General features: G+C 50.3%; 1 long non-coding RNA gene across 1 annotated transcript; it reads right to left on the bottom strand.

The window, feature by feature from the left end:
* Positions 1-84: 84 nt before the first annotated feature.
* Positions 85-4,142, bottom strand: LOC140104499 (uncharacterized). The gene is made up of 4 exons (XR_011850341.1): positions 1,423-4,142; positions 909-1,053; positions 738-812; positions 85-219 (listed from the first exon to the last, which is right to left on the bottom strand). It is a non-coding gene; the product is annotated as an uncharacterized lncRNA (long non-coding RNA).
* Positions 4,143-16,245: the final 12,103 nt, after the last annotated feature.

The raw sequence follows: 16,245 nt of genomic DNA on the forward strand, positions 1-16,245 counted from the left end.
CCTCATACTGCACATTACAATGACCCCCTTTACCCAGAGGCTGCTGGGCCCAATGCATAATCTTGTGAAGAAAAACTAAAAGAGTTTTTGTTGCAAGGTTTAGTTTATTTGAGTCATCTCTGTATTTCTCTGATCCTCCAGGTGGAGGCGCCGTCCGTCATCCTCCTCAGCTTTCTCTCAGCACGCGGTCAGGATGGGGTCGTGTCTCTGCACCGAATCCTAAAGCACAGATGACATTGTATTAGGATACCCTCCCATATAATAAGGATGGAGGTCATGGATCTGCCTGGATGTAGTATGGACATTCACTAGCACATAGCCCCCTCTACTGGTCATGTGTGATATTACGGATCACCAATGTGTCCATGGATTTGGGTTATTTTCTTACTGCTCTATAATTAAAGGGGTAAAGTCTGCACCATCAGCCTCATGTGATCTGACATTACTCATAGTGGAAAAGAAAGCAGCGTTCCTAATGTTTGGAGACCTGGTCACCAATGAAGAAAACTGTGCACAAGACATCAGCTACAAATCACTGGCCTCATCAGTAATCTCTGCTGAGGCCGGTGATTCTTTGCTGTTGTCTCCTGCACATATATCATCGCTGCAGAGCAGGGAGCAGGGACCATCAGGGAGGACCAGAGCTGAGGTGCTGGATTTGAGAAGGCAAAGTACATCAGATTTCACCAAATCCACACAATTTACAAATGTAATATTTTTTACATACTGCTACTCACCCTCATCCAGCAGCGCAGTTATGTCATGTGATGATTTCTCAGGGAGCGAGGTATTTCTGGGTTCCCAATGTGGAGCTGGAGGATAAGATAGAACGATGGGTGTTATATCCAGCAGCAGGAGCTACGGCCATCACTGAGGACACTGCCTCATATACAGTCACATAGTATCACCTGTAACTGGACTTCTCCTCTTCTCTATGATTTTTCAGAATTGAAGATTCTGGAGCCGGTTCTGATGGATACAGGTTCCTGTATGACTGCTGACTGTCTGACTGGGTCATCAGGCCATAAGCGGATGATGGGAATCTTCCTCCTTCTATGTGTGTAGAAAGATAGAAGTGGATGGAAAATGAATGGAGACAATGAAGTGGTTGAGGTAATAGATTATGGATGATCACAGCTACACTCAGGTCACACATGTTATGCCAAATGTTGGTAGTGACGGCGCCCCCTATGGATGACCCATTGGAGGTGTAAGAATACATCCACATGGGAGGGAAATGCTGCAGATATTCCGCTGTGGAATTGTAGAAGGAAAATCTGCAGCATTTGCCATAGAAGCAGAATGGATAAGACTTTAGAAGTTTCCATCCACAGATACATCGGATCAGATCTGTAGAATATCAGATGTTGTGGATTTTCACTGAAACACATAAGGACAAAATCACAGTAAGTCCAGACTTACCCCCAGCACACGGCCGCTGTCCTCTCCTGACTTTGTCTTCTCTGATGTCTTTCTCATGTGATGGGACAGGAGCCTCAGTGTCTTCAAGGCTTTCAGAGCTGCAGGAGGTTGGTGAGGACGTCAGGGAGGACAACATTTAGTGGTTGGTCTTGACTCTGGTAGATCTTTAGAGGAGGACTTAGGGATGATGCTTTCTTTATGCTCTGGAGGCTGAGATCTTATAACATTGAGCCGTCAGTTCTGTGATTTCTGTGACTCTGATGTGGTTGAGGAGGGATCAGCTTCAAGCGGCAATCCAGACATACACAACACATACAATGGGGTGTACATTGGGGTTAGGGGAGGATGCACGACCAGGTCAAGGTAATGGGGGTTTCCTTCCACCCATAATATTCTTCCTAGCAACAATTTGATTGCCTATCCCCCACACCTGACCCCTTCTTCCACTGCACTGGTCACTAGGGTGACTATTCTGCTAAATGGGTGCCTTATCCCATATAAATGGGGATAGTGACAGGGACGGTAAGATCTCAGTGCTCTGTGGAGGGATATTGGGAACAAAGATGTAAAGGTAGTTTTTGGGAGGTGGGGGGGGGGGAGTGGAACAGGGGACTAGGATGGGTTGCAGGGGTTTGTAGGGGAAGGAATATAGATGGACTCTTGGTGTAGGAAGGGGATTGTAGGGAAGGGGTATTGAAAGGGGTGTTGCTTTGGGGAGATTGGGGTTTGGGGGGGCACAGGTGTGTATAGAGGGTCATTTTTGAAGAAGAGGGCAGGTATTGGACAGGGAGGGTAGAATGGGGTGACAAGCAGGCACTGGAGTTTTTGACTCTGCTGAGGATGACGAGTCTGGTGCCCACTTAAAGCAGCAAGTGGTCATTTAAGTCCAGTTACTGCCCTAATGGTGGCCGACTGCCTGATCCATCAGTTCTAGCGTATACAGCCAGCAATACAGAGGTATCTGCAGAATATTACTGTCTGTACAGGTCACAGCTGCTACTGTCCTAGGACTGAGAACACTTGTCAGTCCTAATACTGCAGCAGTACAAGTACACAAAGATGGAGAGCTGCTCCACCTCAGTGGCAAAGCAAAATAGGCATGAAACATTTACAAAAGAAAAAACTTGGCTTGTTTTATAATTAAAAAAAAAAAAAAGGCACAATTCACGCACTGGTCGGGGCAGGCAGCAGTAAAGGAGTGCGAGTAAACAGGCCGAGATCAGGGCAGGCGGCAAACATGCATCGTCAAAAAACAGTCCGAGGTCGGGGCAGGCAGCTAACATGCTTGAGCGATAATCAGTCCGAGGTCAGGGCAGGCAGCTAACATGCTTGAGCGATAATCAATCTGAGGTCAGGGCAGGCAGCTAACATGCTTGAGCGATGATCAGTCTGAGGTCAGGGCAGGCAGCTAACATGCTTGAGCGATAATCAGGCTGAGGTCAGGGCAGGCAGCTAACATGCATAAGCGAGGAACAGTCCAGGTCGGGGCAGGCAGCAGTCCAAAAACGTAATCCATTTAACAAGCCAAGGTCATTACCAGAATATCAGTCAGAACGGCAGCTGGGGCACGTGATGTTACTGAAGATGACTCAACCACTAGATGTTATTAGGGCCGTAAGGTCATTATCTCACCGAATGCACTCTGTGTTGGAGGTCGAGTGTTTTGGCACCATATAGAACCGTGTCTAATCCTCACACAGTATCTGTGGCGGTTTTTCCGCTCTGTGGTCAGCAGGTTTCTCAGGGGTAGATAACCGCCAAGCACCAGAGGGTTACACACATGACCTGCAGTTGCCTTCATGCGAGATGGTGTGGCATATGGCGCACTGCGCATGGCTGATATTACTTCTGCCACCAGACTGTAAGATGGTATCTTCCCGGAAGATGGTCTCCTGGGATGTGGGATAGGGCTCTGCACCTCACCTGATGTTATGGTGGGCTCCGGTACAGGTGGATCCTTCCGCTCCTGTAAATCCATGCAGGTCTTAGGTGCAGGTGGACGCGGTGGTGGTATCTTCAGTCGGAGGCATCGGCCAGGCTCCTGTCTAGGTGCTACAAACAGGTTTTTGATATATGGCACGATACTGCCCAACGCTGCGGTAAGTTGTCCAAAAATGCCGGACTGCCTTTGGTGCTGTTCAGGCTTTCGGCTGTATGGAAGGCCCCCGGGACGATGGAGGTGTCTCCGGGGTTGGATCTTGCCTCCGGCAGCAGCCATTTGGCCGCCGCCTCCTCAACACACAAAGATGAACTGTGTGCGAGTGATCCAAAAAAAACCTCAAAAACTGTAAAAAAAAAAAACTGTAAAAAAATAAATAGCAAAAGTAAAAGCCCAACCGGACAAACGCTTATTCAGCAAGAAAGTGCTCAGCGCCTCCAATCTCCCCAATACCTGCCTCGCACTGACCGTCCTAGCCGAGGATTCCAGGATCGGGGGGCAACGGGTCTATGACGCCATAAACCGCACGTGGCAACCGGGTTCTACAACCGTGTAAACAGGGTTGGTTCGCATGACACCAGGGCTGGTACTAGTTATTACTGTAGGGTAGAAAATACTGGTCCAGATGATGGGCAGGAGCAACGATACAGATTTGGGGCAGCAGTAACCCCCAGTGTGCACTTCCTCCATCTTCTCTGCTCCATGATGAGAGATCAGTCCATGTACATGCATGTAGCTGAGAGCAGAGCATGCTGGGATCTGTAGTGCACATTTCCAGTAATAACAACTGTCACTTTTTTAAATAAAGTCTGTTGAATTTTTATTCAGGAGGGCGGCAGCTGTACAGGGGTGTTACACTCCATATACACTTGTCTGTTTTCTCCTGTAATAACCAAATAGTGACCTGATCTATAGGTGACAGAATAAAGGAGAGGACAGGGCGAGACTCAGGGTGATCAGACGTCTTTAATGGGAAGCAATGTCAGATGGTGGCGCCATATACCATCATCCAGGGTGATAAAAACGTCAACTCCTCTCCATCCCCTCCCACATATACTTGTGTTAGTAACAACAGTACTGATCATATACAGGTACAGATAACACAGGAGAGATCGCTACCTATTACCTCCAACGCCTAATAATAGCCTGACATAAATACTACATGAGTTCCCCTTGTAATACCTCTTCAATATGGCCCAGACTAATCCCCCTCACCGTGACAACCACCTTCACACCCGCTCTAATTATGCCCTAATACCCCACATGCTAGTAATGCCTGTAAAAAAAACCCCAAAAACATGAATACTCACCTGTCCCCACTGCCGGAGGAGCCGCAGTGACGTCATTATACCGCGTCTCCAGGAGCTGCTGGAAGCCCTAATGACCTAATGTATCAATATATGCAAATATTAATAGCATAATATAAAAATTGTGACAGAAAAAAATTTAAATTTCCAAGCTGATACTTTTGCACCATGTTCACACATGTTCAATTTGAATATCAGAGGTGAAAAGACCAAACAAAACTATATAAAGGGGGATATGAATGATTGCAAAGAATAAAGGGGAGATATTATCTGGACTGTAAACAGGGGTCACACTAACATTTCTCCAGAAGGGTAATAATAATCCTCTGGACCCGGACATATTGACATAATGGGGCACATTTACTAAGGGTCGTCGGACAACCCGACTGATTTGGACTAAGCCCGGGATTTAAAATTTAAATTGTGTCGCAATACATGCACTCACATACATCGGGAAGAAGAAGGTGAACTCCGGCGGACCTCAGTGGGGAAGCGACACATGCAGGATCTCGGGTGCACGATCTTAGTGAATCGCCCCGGACTTTATCCCTGTCGGGGAACGCACAGAGGGGAACGCGAGTCAGGACCTGGTAAGTAAATGGACCCCATTGAGGCTATGATTGGAAAGGGGTGTCCACCAATCAGGCCGTGCGGCAGAATGAGATCTTCGGATCCCCTGCAGTGATGGGAAGTCCAGCTCTTCTTAGTAAGAAGACCTGGATAGGGCCTAACTTGCTAATCGGTGGAGGTCTCAGTGATGGGACCCTCACAGATCACTAGAACAAAGGGTCCGATGTATCCCAGCCAGACCTCTCATCTATCCCAGAGGTGAGCGGAGCAGCAGATAGCGCATGTACGGGCTGCCCTGTTCATCTTTATGGAGCTGACAAGATTGGCGATTATGGCGCTCAGCAATTTCCATCACCTCCATAGAGATGAATGGGGCAGCCCGGCTATGCACGACTGGCTGCTCCGCTCATCTCAGGGAGCGGCGAGGGGTCTGACTGGGGTACATCAGACTCCCCCTTCACGTGACCTGTGGGGGTCTCATCATTGAGGTCCCAACGATTAGCAAGATAGGGTCTAACTTGTTTAGTGGGAAAACCCCTGTAAGCCAACACTGGAGGTATTTGGGGGAATTTATTAAGACTGGCACTTATAACGCCGGTCTTAAAATACCCCCTGCCGACGATCCTGTCCATATATTCACCAAGAGACTCCGGGCTCTTATTGTGTAGAAAATCTGCTATGTGCAAACATTTTTAATCAGATATTATACAACAGAAAATGCTGTGGAGCCTTTATTACCAGAATTTTGGCAGCAATTCTGTTCCCTGGCCTAAAGATGATTTGAAAGAGGGGTCATATTCTTCATTGCATGCTATACATGAATATCTTTAGTATAAGGGGGTTTGTCTTTTTTGTGGCAAACTAAAAGGTAATGGTGTGTACATGTTATACCCCTAAGTCACCAGCAGATGGTGCTCTCATCACTGCATACACTCAGCCTCTTTTAATCTATTAATATGCAGCTCAGTACTTACAAAACATATATATTTTCAGCGTAGGCGGATATTGTGTTATAGAAACCCATTTGAGAATGTTTATTAAAAGTAAAATGGTTAACGGAGCATGCTTGGCTTGTATTACTTCAACTCGCCTCATGCACATAACCATGTGCAAAATCCAGGCTGCAAAGCCAGATATAGTTTTAAAAGAAGTGAGAATGTAAAGGTGGAGCTAAGTAGTTCACGGAATACACAAACATTTATTAACTGCTATTCATTTTAATGTTGATCCATGCCCCCAACCCCACTCAGACACCTTTGACTCCTTTTCAGTTCCTTTTCAACCCCATAAAATGGGGCAGATTTACTTACCTGGTCCCATTCGCGATCCAGTGGCACGTTCTCTGCGGTGGATTCGGGTCCGGCCGGGATTCACTAAGGTAGTTCCGCCGATGTCCACCAGGTGGCACTGCTGCGCTGAAGTTCCCCGGAGGCGCGCTCGAATGCCCTGAAGTTCACCGGCCTATACCTGGTGAAGGTAAGCGCAAGTCCCGCAACACTTTTTTTTTTTTTTAAATGCGGCGGTTTTTCTGAATCCGTCAGGTTTTCGTTCGGCCACGCCCCCCGATTTCCATTGCGTGCATGCCAGCGCCGATGCGCCACAATACCATCGCGTGTGCCAAAATCCCGGGGTAATACAGGGAAAATCCATGCAAATCGGAAATATTCGGGTAACACGTCGGGAAAACACGAATCGGGCCCTTAGTAAATGACCCCCACTGTCTATCTGTTCCTGCTCTCAATACACAAGTACATAAAAGCCATTTCAGGAGCTTTGAATGTCCTCCAAAAGTACTGAACCTGAAGATTAAAAGAAGGCAGAAGGAACAACCCTCTATTCCCCAAGAAGCTTCTAGTGCCATATGTAGGATGTAAATTACATACTTGTAAGTGCAACACCCTCGCCGATGCAATGGCGAGGGAGGGTTTGCGAATACGTCCCACCTGCATGTAATACCATTACACTACATGGTCCTGATAGGACATAGCGGTATTGCAGTGGTGAATCCTGCCTGGCAAGGCAGAGGTTAAGTATTTTGTATGATGCAAGATGCTGTTGTCCAATGATATGTGTTACATCCTGTGCTCTGTAAGCTGAGATGTGATTGGAGGAGCAGCCACCACCTGACCAAAGGGAGGTAATAAAACCTCTGGTCAGGAATGTTCTGGATGATTATTCTAGTGTGGAATCCTAGAGATCAGTGAGTGAGTGAGTAATCTCTGTCTGGCCCATACCAGAGCAGGAAGAGCCTAGCCCCTGCCTCTGAAGAGTGGAGTATCAGACTAGAGTTAGTGTAGTGAGGAAAAGGGGTATCATCTTACCTTTAAAGGTGATACCTGAAGCCCTACAGGACAAGCTGACGCTTCCTACCAGGACACAGCTGCCTCCCAGCCTGCCCTCTACATCCAGGCTGGTGAACTATCTCCTGAGGCTCCCTCCAACTCACCTCTCAGCACTCCAGCTACCTGTTAAAGGCACGTTGCTGCGGTTCCTGCCGGTTCAAATAAAGAACTGTAAGTTGTTTTCTTCAACTTCTGTCTCCGTCTGGTCCCTGCTAATACGGCTGCCTTCATCACCGGCACCCTGTCCATCACCCAGAGACTCACACTCGGGATAATTAAGGGGTTGCCCCAGGGAGATCCGCTATAGCAGCCTCTCCCTCATCTTTTCTTGCCAACACCACCCTGCTGGAGACCTGCCAGGCTGTAGGACAGCCCTCCGGTTCCCCCGTACCAAGCACCGTGACAATAGCGTGCTTAGGCCGCAACCGCCAGCCACTCCGGTACCGCGGGCCCCGGCTGTCACCAGGCCTCACCTCAAGGGCTAGGCCCCGGTGGGGGATGTTGCAAGTGGCGTCACGAACAGGATAGGATATATACTTCTGTGCCTTATCCTGGCACTAAAGACTGTACTTTATTAAGAAAAAGACTGTGCTGCCTAACCCTGATGCCATCCGGGTTTAGGCCCAAGTATTTGTGTGTTTCTACATTGAACTTTATACTGCTGCCATGTGCTGTCGAGTGCCGCTCCAGCACTCAAGAGGTTAATTCCTGCAAGAACTGTGTCAGCTCTGCTACATCCGGCGCTGCTGCGCCTGAAGCATTTACCTCAGAGGCGTGTGGCGCAGCAAGTATTGCCAGCCCGCCAAATCCTCACTGGCGGGAACTCCAGAGGCGTCACTAGGCTCCGCCCCCTGCGCGAGTGGCGCGAACTACCGTGGAGGAGGAGCTGGAGCGTGTGCGGCCGGCAACGAAGAGGGTTAATCGGCCATCTTGGAATTCGGCGCAGGCCGCGCCTGAAGCCTGCCAGCAGTGTGCGCCTCATCCGGAGTTCCGGCACACGTGTCCTGCGACCGGAGAACACCGCGGAGCATCACTGCGCCCTGCTGCCTGCCGGACATCGGGAACGGAGTCCTTCATGCACCGGAGCGGATCTGTCACCGCGGCTGATCCTGAGTGAGTACCGCTGGGGAAGTTAAAGGGGGGTAGAGATTGTTTCCGACGCTAGGTTATTGGCTCACCTCCCAGGGAATAGTGACTGTGTCTTAAAGTGCCCACGTCCCATTCTAGCCATCGCCCATAGCAACGGACATTGTGTAACCCAACAGACTTCCCTCAGCTAGGCCAGTCATGTCCGCCCAGGACGAAGATACGGGACTGGCGCAAGTCCCGTCCCCTGGTCCCTCCTCAGGGTACCGGAGCATGTTAAGTCCTCCAGAGAGTCCCTTCAGCCCTGCTACAGCTAGTGTCCCTGGGACTCCCACCATGATGCCTCTGACTATGCCCTACTATCTGGGGGCCCCCTGGTTACCCTATTACGAGGGAGAATCACACACTCTCCCTGAATTCAGGGACAAGTTGTTAGCCACCTTCGCCTTGCTCCCATTCACAGAGGAACAGAAAGTGGGCATCCTCATCGGGCAGTTGAAAGGACCCGCTCTCCGGGAAGTCAAGTCTTGGCCCCGAGAACAGTGTCAGAACGTGGTCCGGATTCTTGATAGGCTACGCAACACCTTTGACAAGTGTACTGTCTCCGAGTTGAAGCAGAAATTCTTCAGGAAAAGACAGAAGCCCCAAGAGTCCCTCCGAGACTTTGCCCTCTCCCTACAGGAGACATGGAAGGCCATCACCTGCCTTGAGCCCAAAGACGCTGAAACCTCTGATCAAACCTTAAGGGAACAATTTATTAATGGACTTGTTGATAGAAATCAAAGGTGTCAACTAAAGATCATCTCTTCTCAACATGCCCAGGCCTCCTTCCTTGAGTTTAAGGAAATTGCCATTGACATATTAGGGGACCGACCGCCTACTGGACCGCAGAAAGAGCCTGAATCCGTGGAAGTGGAGGAATCTGCGCTAGCTTGCTATCCAATGCAGTCGACATCACCTACTCCTGCGGCTACGGAAGTTGCTGGCTTAGCAGGACAGGTCTCTAATCTGGCGGACACCCTGCATCAAATCCTCGATCGGTTGACCCAGTTGGAAGTAACTGTCTCCGCTATGAGGAGGAAACCTCCAGAGAACCCGGTACGGTCAGCTACTCCTCGTGAATCTCCGACTAAACAGCGCCCAAAAGAAGCGAAGTCGTTAAGCACCTGGAGTCAGAAGAAACCCCGTCAGCGGTGCAGCTACTGCCATAAATATGGGCATGAAGAGAATGACTGTCGTCAGTTAAACGACAAACCCTTGGAGCTAAGGGACGACCTCCAAGGGAAGAACTTGTAAGTCCCCGAGATGCTAACTGGATGCCCAGGTTCGTGGGGACTCGCCCCATGGTTCATGTAACCATCAATGGAGTTACCCTACCGGCCTTAATTGATACCGGCTCTCAAGTGACCACCCTCCGGAGTGCTGCCTTCGAGAAATGCCGAGGAAAAGCATCCTTAGTCCAGCCTCCAAAGGCTTACTTGAACATTATTGCTACGAACGGAAAACCCGTACCCATCCGCGGCTACTGGGAGCCCACGCTAACCATTGGAGACACTGAGTTAACCAGACAGGGCGTAGTGGTGACACGTGTGCCCGAAAACGGTAACTTCTCCCTGGTACTGGGTACCAATGTCCTCCGCAACTGCTACCCTGAAGTGCTGAAGGCTCTCCACGACTCCCTGCCAACAGTGCCCAACGGTTCCCGGAAGGTAATTCAGGAGACTATGCAGGTTCTAGCGGCGCAACAGAAGTTTGCTGGCCCTAATGGAGAAATCTGCAGAGCCCGGATCAAGGATCCCCAACCTGTCCGCCTTCAACCTGGGACTGAGACGTTAGTATGGTGTCGAGCCTGCATGGGCGTTCAAGGTCAAGACTACCAGGCGATAGTAGAACCTCTACCAGCTGATGAAGACCTGCCCATTCTAGCCGCCAGGAGCCTAGTCACGGTATCCCGAGGACAAGTACCCATTCGACTACTAAATGTTGGAGACTCCCCAGTGGATCTGAGAAAGTACCAAGCCGTAGCCACTCTCTTCAGCGTCCATCCTGAAGACGTGGTGGAAACCTCTCTGTCTGCCTCCCAGCAGTTGGAACTGAAGCAAAGTGCTGAAGGTGAGCCTGCCGAGCAATCCTGGTGGCTTGAGCTCAATATTGGAGACGACGATTTTACTCCTGCAGACCAAGTACAAGGTGTCCTGGATGTCGTTATGAAGCACCACCAGGCCTTCAGCAAACACCCACTGGATTTTGGGCAGACTACTCTGATCCAACACACCATCCCTACTGGCTCTCATCCTCCTATCAAGGAACGATACCGGCCCATACCTCCAGCCCGCTACCAAGAGGTGAAGAAGCTGGTACAAGAGATGAAGACAGCCAACGTTATCCGGGAGAGTCACAGCCCATGGGCTGCCCCGCTGGTCCTTGTGAAGAAGAAGGATGGAACCCTTCGATTCTGTGTTGACTATAGGAAGATCAACAATATCACCCACAAGGACGCCTATCCTCTGCCTCGAATCGAGGAATCCCTCGCAGCCCTAGGGTCAGCTGCCTACTTCTCTACCCTGGACCTGACCAGTGGCTACTGGCAAGTGGCCATGGCACCAGCAGACAGAGAGAAGACGGCTTTCACCACCCCAATGGGCTTGTTCGAGTTCAACAACATGCCGTTTGGGCTATGCAACGCCCCAGGCACATTTCAACGGCTGATGGAGAGATGTTTGGGTCATCGCAACTTCGAGACCGTCCTGCTATATTTGGACGACATTATCATCTACTCCAAGACTTATGAAGACCACCTCCACCATCTGGCTGAAGTCTTCCAAATCCTGACCCAACATGGGTTGAAGGTCAAGCCCTCCAAGTGCCACCTGCTACAACCTAGCGTCAAGTACCTGGGACATGTGGTGAGCGCTCATGGAATTGAGCCAGATCCAGAGAAGATTGCAGCTGTCTACGACTGGCCTACCCCATCCACCGTACGGGACATCAAAAGCTTCCTGGGATTTGCCAGTTATTACAGGCGTTTCATCCCGAAGTTTGCTCAGCTGGCGGCTCCCCTGCAAGAGCTTCTAAGGGGCCTGCCAAAAGAGAGCCAACGTTCCCGAGTATCCATTGAGTGGACGGCCGAACGAGAAGCTGCCTTCCAGATGCTCAAACAACGGCTGACTGAACCTCCGGTGTTGGGATATCCAGACTATAGTCTGCCTTTCACCCTATACACTGATGCCAGCAAGCAAGGTCTAGGGGCGGTATTATCCCAGCTCCAAAACGGAACTGAAAGGGTCATAGCCTACGCCAGCCGTTCCCTCCGAGAACCGGAGCAAAACGACCAGAACTATAGTTCCTTCAAGTTGGAGTTTCTGGCGTTAGTCTGGGCTGTGACCGAAAAGTTCAAGGACTATCTAGCTGCATCATCTTTCACTGTCTTCACAGACAATAATCCTTTGGCGCATCTGAACACCGCACGTCTTGGAGCACTGGAACAGCGGTGGGCCTCCAGACTTGCCAATTTCAGCTTTACCATCAAGTACCGGGCTGGTAAGACCAATGACAACGCCGACGCTCTGTCCCGTCTCCCTGACCAGTGGGAGGGACCCTCCACGGATGCTCAGTGGGAAGATGTCGAGATGCCAGCATTCTATGCCCGGTTTGTGCGTCAAGATGCCCAGAGAGTTTACTCCCTACCGACAGAGGCAGCGCCAGCTACTCCTCAAGAAGAGTCAGAGCCCCCTGCGGAAAAGGACCTCTGGATGAGTCTTCAGGCTGATAGCCGTGCCATAGGAGAAGTAATGGACTATCTCTCTAGTGGGCGAGTGCCTGAGAGAATCCGGCGCAGAAGAGCTGATGGAGAACTGTCTCAATTGTGGCGCCAGAGAAAGACTCTGAGCATGCACCAGGGTCTGCTAAAGAGAAGAACTCTGGACCCTATCACTTATGATCGGATATACCAGATCCTGATTCCCAGGAGGGACGCCAAGATAGTACTGGAAATGTACCATGACCAGTCCGGACACTTTGGCGCTCAGAAGACTGAAGCCACCCTCCGAAGGCGATTCTACTGGGTCAACATGAAGTCCGACATTGAAGCCTGGTGTCGAGAATGCCCAGCCTGCGCCATCGCTCGAGGAGAGCGACACAATCAAAGGGCCCCTCTACGTCCCATTGTGAGCCAACGGCCCTTGGAGATCCTGGCATTGGACCACGTGAAGTTGGAGCCCAGCAGATCCGGTCACAGTTATGCTCTTACGATCATCGATCACTATACCAAATTTGTGGTTGCAGTACCTGTCAGAGATCTGTCTGCAAGGACCACCGCAGCGGCCCTGTGGAAGAGCTTCATCCTCCCCTATGGGTGTCCGGACCAGATCCTTACAGACCAAGGAACAGCATTTGAGTCCCAAGTCTTCCAGGAGCTGTGCACTCTATATGGCTGCAAGAAGCTGAGGACCACAGCCTATCATCCCCAAGGCAACGGGCTTTGTGAAAAGATGAACCAGACTCTAATCAATATGCTGAGGACTCTGACCCCTGCAAAAAGGGCTGACTGGCCAAAACTGTTGCCCGAATTAGTGTACCTGTACAACAATACCACTCATTGCTCCACAGGGTACACCCCGTATTATCTGATGTTCGGGAGACACGGCCATCTCCCTGCTGATATGACCTGGGACATGGAGTCCCCTGATTCCCAGTCTTTACTCCCCCAGACTGACTGGGTTCACGAACACCAGAGGCGCCTGGCGGATGCCAGAGAAGTTGTGGATCTGCGGTTGGAAGAGGCCCGGGAGAAACAAAAAAGGGACTTCGATCGTAATGCCCGTGCTGAGCCTTTTGCCCCAGGAGATCGAGTGTGGCTGCGTAACAACCATCCTACCAGTAAGCTAGATGGGCGTTGGGAGCGTGAGCCATACCTAGTTAGGGACAGTCTCTCCCCTGAAGTCTACGAGATTTCAAGAGGAGACCGTCCACCACTCCGGGTACATAGGAACCGGCTGAAGAGATGTCTTCGTCCTTTTGCCCCTATGTCCACACCTCTCACCTCGACCCCCAACTTACAGACCTCCTTGTGTTCGCCTACCCCCAGTTTCTTGGAACTTGTGACTGTGCCTCAATTCTGTTTTGTTTCCACTCCAGTAAGAGGTACCTCGGAGAGACCATCATCCCCACCGCAGTCTCCAATACTGCTGCCTGTGGAGGATGATCCGGCTCCAGAGTCTGCAACCCCTGAAGCATCAGAGGCAGCTGAGACTTCAACTCCAGCGCCTGAATCAGAGGAGGACGATGAGGAGATTGTTATCTTCTCCAGGCCGGAACTTCGGAGGTCTCAAAGGGAGACAAAAGGTAAAGCTCCTGCGTACCTGCAGGAGTACCAGCATGTGTCACGCAGAAGGAGGAGGCAGTTACGTTTTTCTGACACCGAAGTACTTACCACCGAAGAAGATGCTGAGTAACCCCTGAAGGGCTGTAGCCCATTTCAGGTACTGTACATATTGTGTATTTATCTCCATTTTCCCTAAAGAGCCAGAGACTTTCCTGAGACTCTCATCCCTATTTATCTCAGTCAAGAGACATTCCTTGAACTGATTATTGTCCTGTGCTATGATAGCACCCTTCCTCTGCCACAGCAGAGAATTTCTTCAAAGGACTCTGTCCCTCTACACATAGAGGAGACCCTTTGCAACTTTATTGCACTTTTCCCCACATCAAGGGCTGTACCCAGAAGATGGACTTTGTCATTAGAGACCTTCTGTGAGACTTTTGCCAGATACTACCAGGAAAAGTTGCCACTTTATTTATTAGTATTTTGCACTTAATGCCTTCCTTTTTAGGTATGGACATTCTGCTTGCACTCTTTATGCCTTTTCTTTGCAGGAAAAGAGACATTCACTATTTTGCTACCCTGAGTAGCCTATCTACCTATGTAACGTTGGTAACGTTCAAGATGTGTACCCATTGGGCTCCTAAGCCAATGTGAATTAACCTGTTTGCACACTGTCATATATGCCAGTAGTCTGCATTAACCCTTTCATAGGCTTTTCAGGTTGTAGTGTGGCTGTGTCGGACCGTCTTTCTATGTAAAACACTGACCGCTACCTGATCCCTCAAACTGAGGTTTGCACATGGGGGTAGTCCGTAAACTGCGGGTCCTTAGGGGACCGGGGGTGTTACATAGATAGCACCTGGATGCCACTCATACAGGGGTAAGGTTGTCAGTCAGGAGGTACTCGTGTCGCATATGCTAATGTAATGCAGATATACACATTATATAATTGTCGCCAGGGAAGAAGCGTTGATACAACAAATATACAGGCCTTGGTGCAAGGAGTGGATTACAGGACATGACACCACACCTTTCCTACTGTACAGTTCGGTTTAATGGCGTCAGCGACCAACTGTCATACAGCTATATGTTTTTGTCTCAGTCCGACACCAACCCAGGTGCCTGTCTCCAGGACCATGGGCGGTTTGTCCCTACACCTCACATAGCCTGCACTTCCCAGAAGTGCCCTTAGCCCCCTCTGTGCCCCAAAACATCTGTAGTCGAGCCGAGGGCGGCTCTTTCAATTGCCCCCGGGGTATGCAACACCCTCGCCGATGCAATGGCGAGGGAGGGTTTGCGAATACGTCCCACCTGCATGTAATACCATTACACTACATGGTCCTGATAGGACATAGCGGTATTGCAGTGGTGAATCCTGCCTGGCAAGGCAGAGGTTAAGTATTTTGTATGATGCAAGATGCTGTTGTCCAATGATATGTGTTACATCCTGTGCTCTGTAAGCTGAGATGTGATTGGAGGAGCAGCCACCACCTGACCAAAGGGAGGTAATAAAACCTCTGGCCAGGAATGTTCTGGATGATTATTCTAGTGTGGAATCCTAGAGATCAGTGAGTGAGTGAGTAATCTCTGTCTGGCCCATACCAGAGCAGGAAGAGCCTAGCCCCTGCCTCTGAAGAGTGGAGTATCAGACTAGAGTTAGTGTAGTGAGGAAAAGGGGTATCATCTTACCTTTAAAGGTGATACCTGAAGCCCTACAGGACAAGCTGACGCTTCCTACCAGGACACAGCTGCCTCCCAGCCTGCCCTCTACATCCAGGCTGGTGAACTATCTCCTGAGGCTCCCTCCAACTCACCTCTCAGCACTCCAGCTACCTGTTAAAGGCACGTTGCTGCGGTTCCTGCCGGTTCAAATAAAGAACTGTAAGTTGTTTTCTTCAACTTCTGTCTCCGTCTGGTCCCTGCTAATACGGCTGCCTTCATCACCGGCACCCTGTCCATCACCCAGAGACTCACACTCGGGATAATTAAGGGGTTGCCCCAGGGAGATCCGCTATAGCAGCCTCTCCCTCATCTTTTCTTGCCAACACCACCCTGCTGGAGACCTGCCAGGCTGTAGGACAGCCCTCCGGTTCCCCCGTACCAAGCACCGTGACAATAGCGTGCTTAGGCCGCAACCACCAGCCACTCCGGTACCGCGGGCCCCGGCTGTCACCAGGCCTCACCTCAAGGGCTAGGCCCCGGTGGGGGATGTTGCATAAGGCTATAATATTCATATAGCCCAGGGCCAATAGCAGT

The sequence above is a fragment of the Engystomops pustulosus genome, chromosome 10 (genome assembly GCF_040894005.1).
Source record: "Engystomops pustulosus chromosome 10, aEngPut4.maternal, whole genome shotgun sequence".
Lineage (NCBI taxonomy): Eukaryota > Metazoa > Chordata > Amphibia > Anura > Leptodactylidae > Engystomops > Engystomops pustulosus.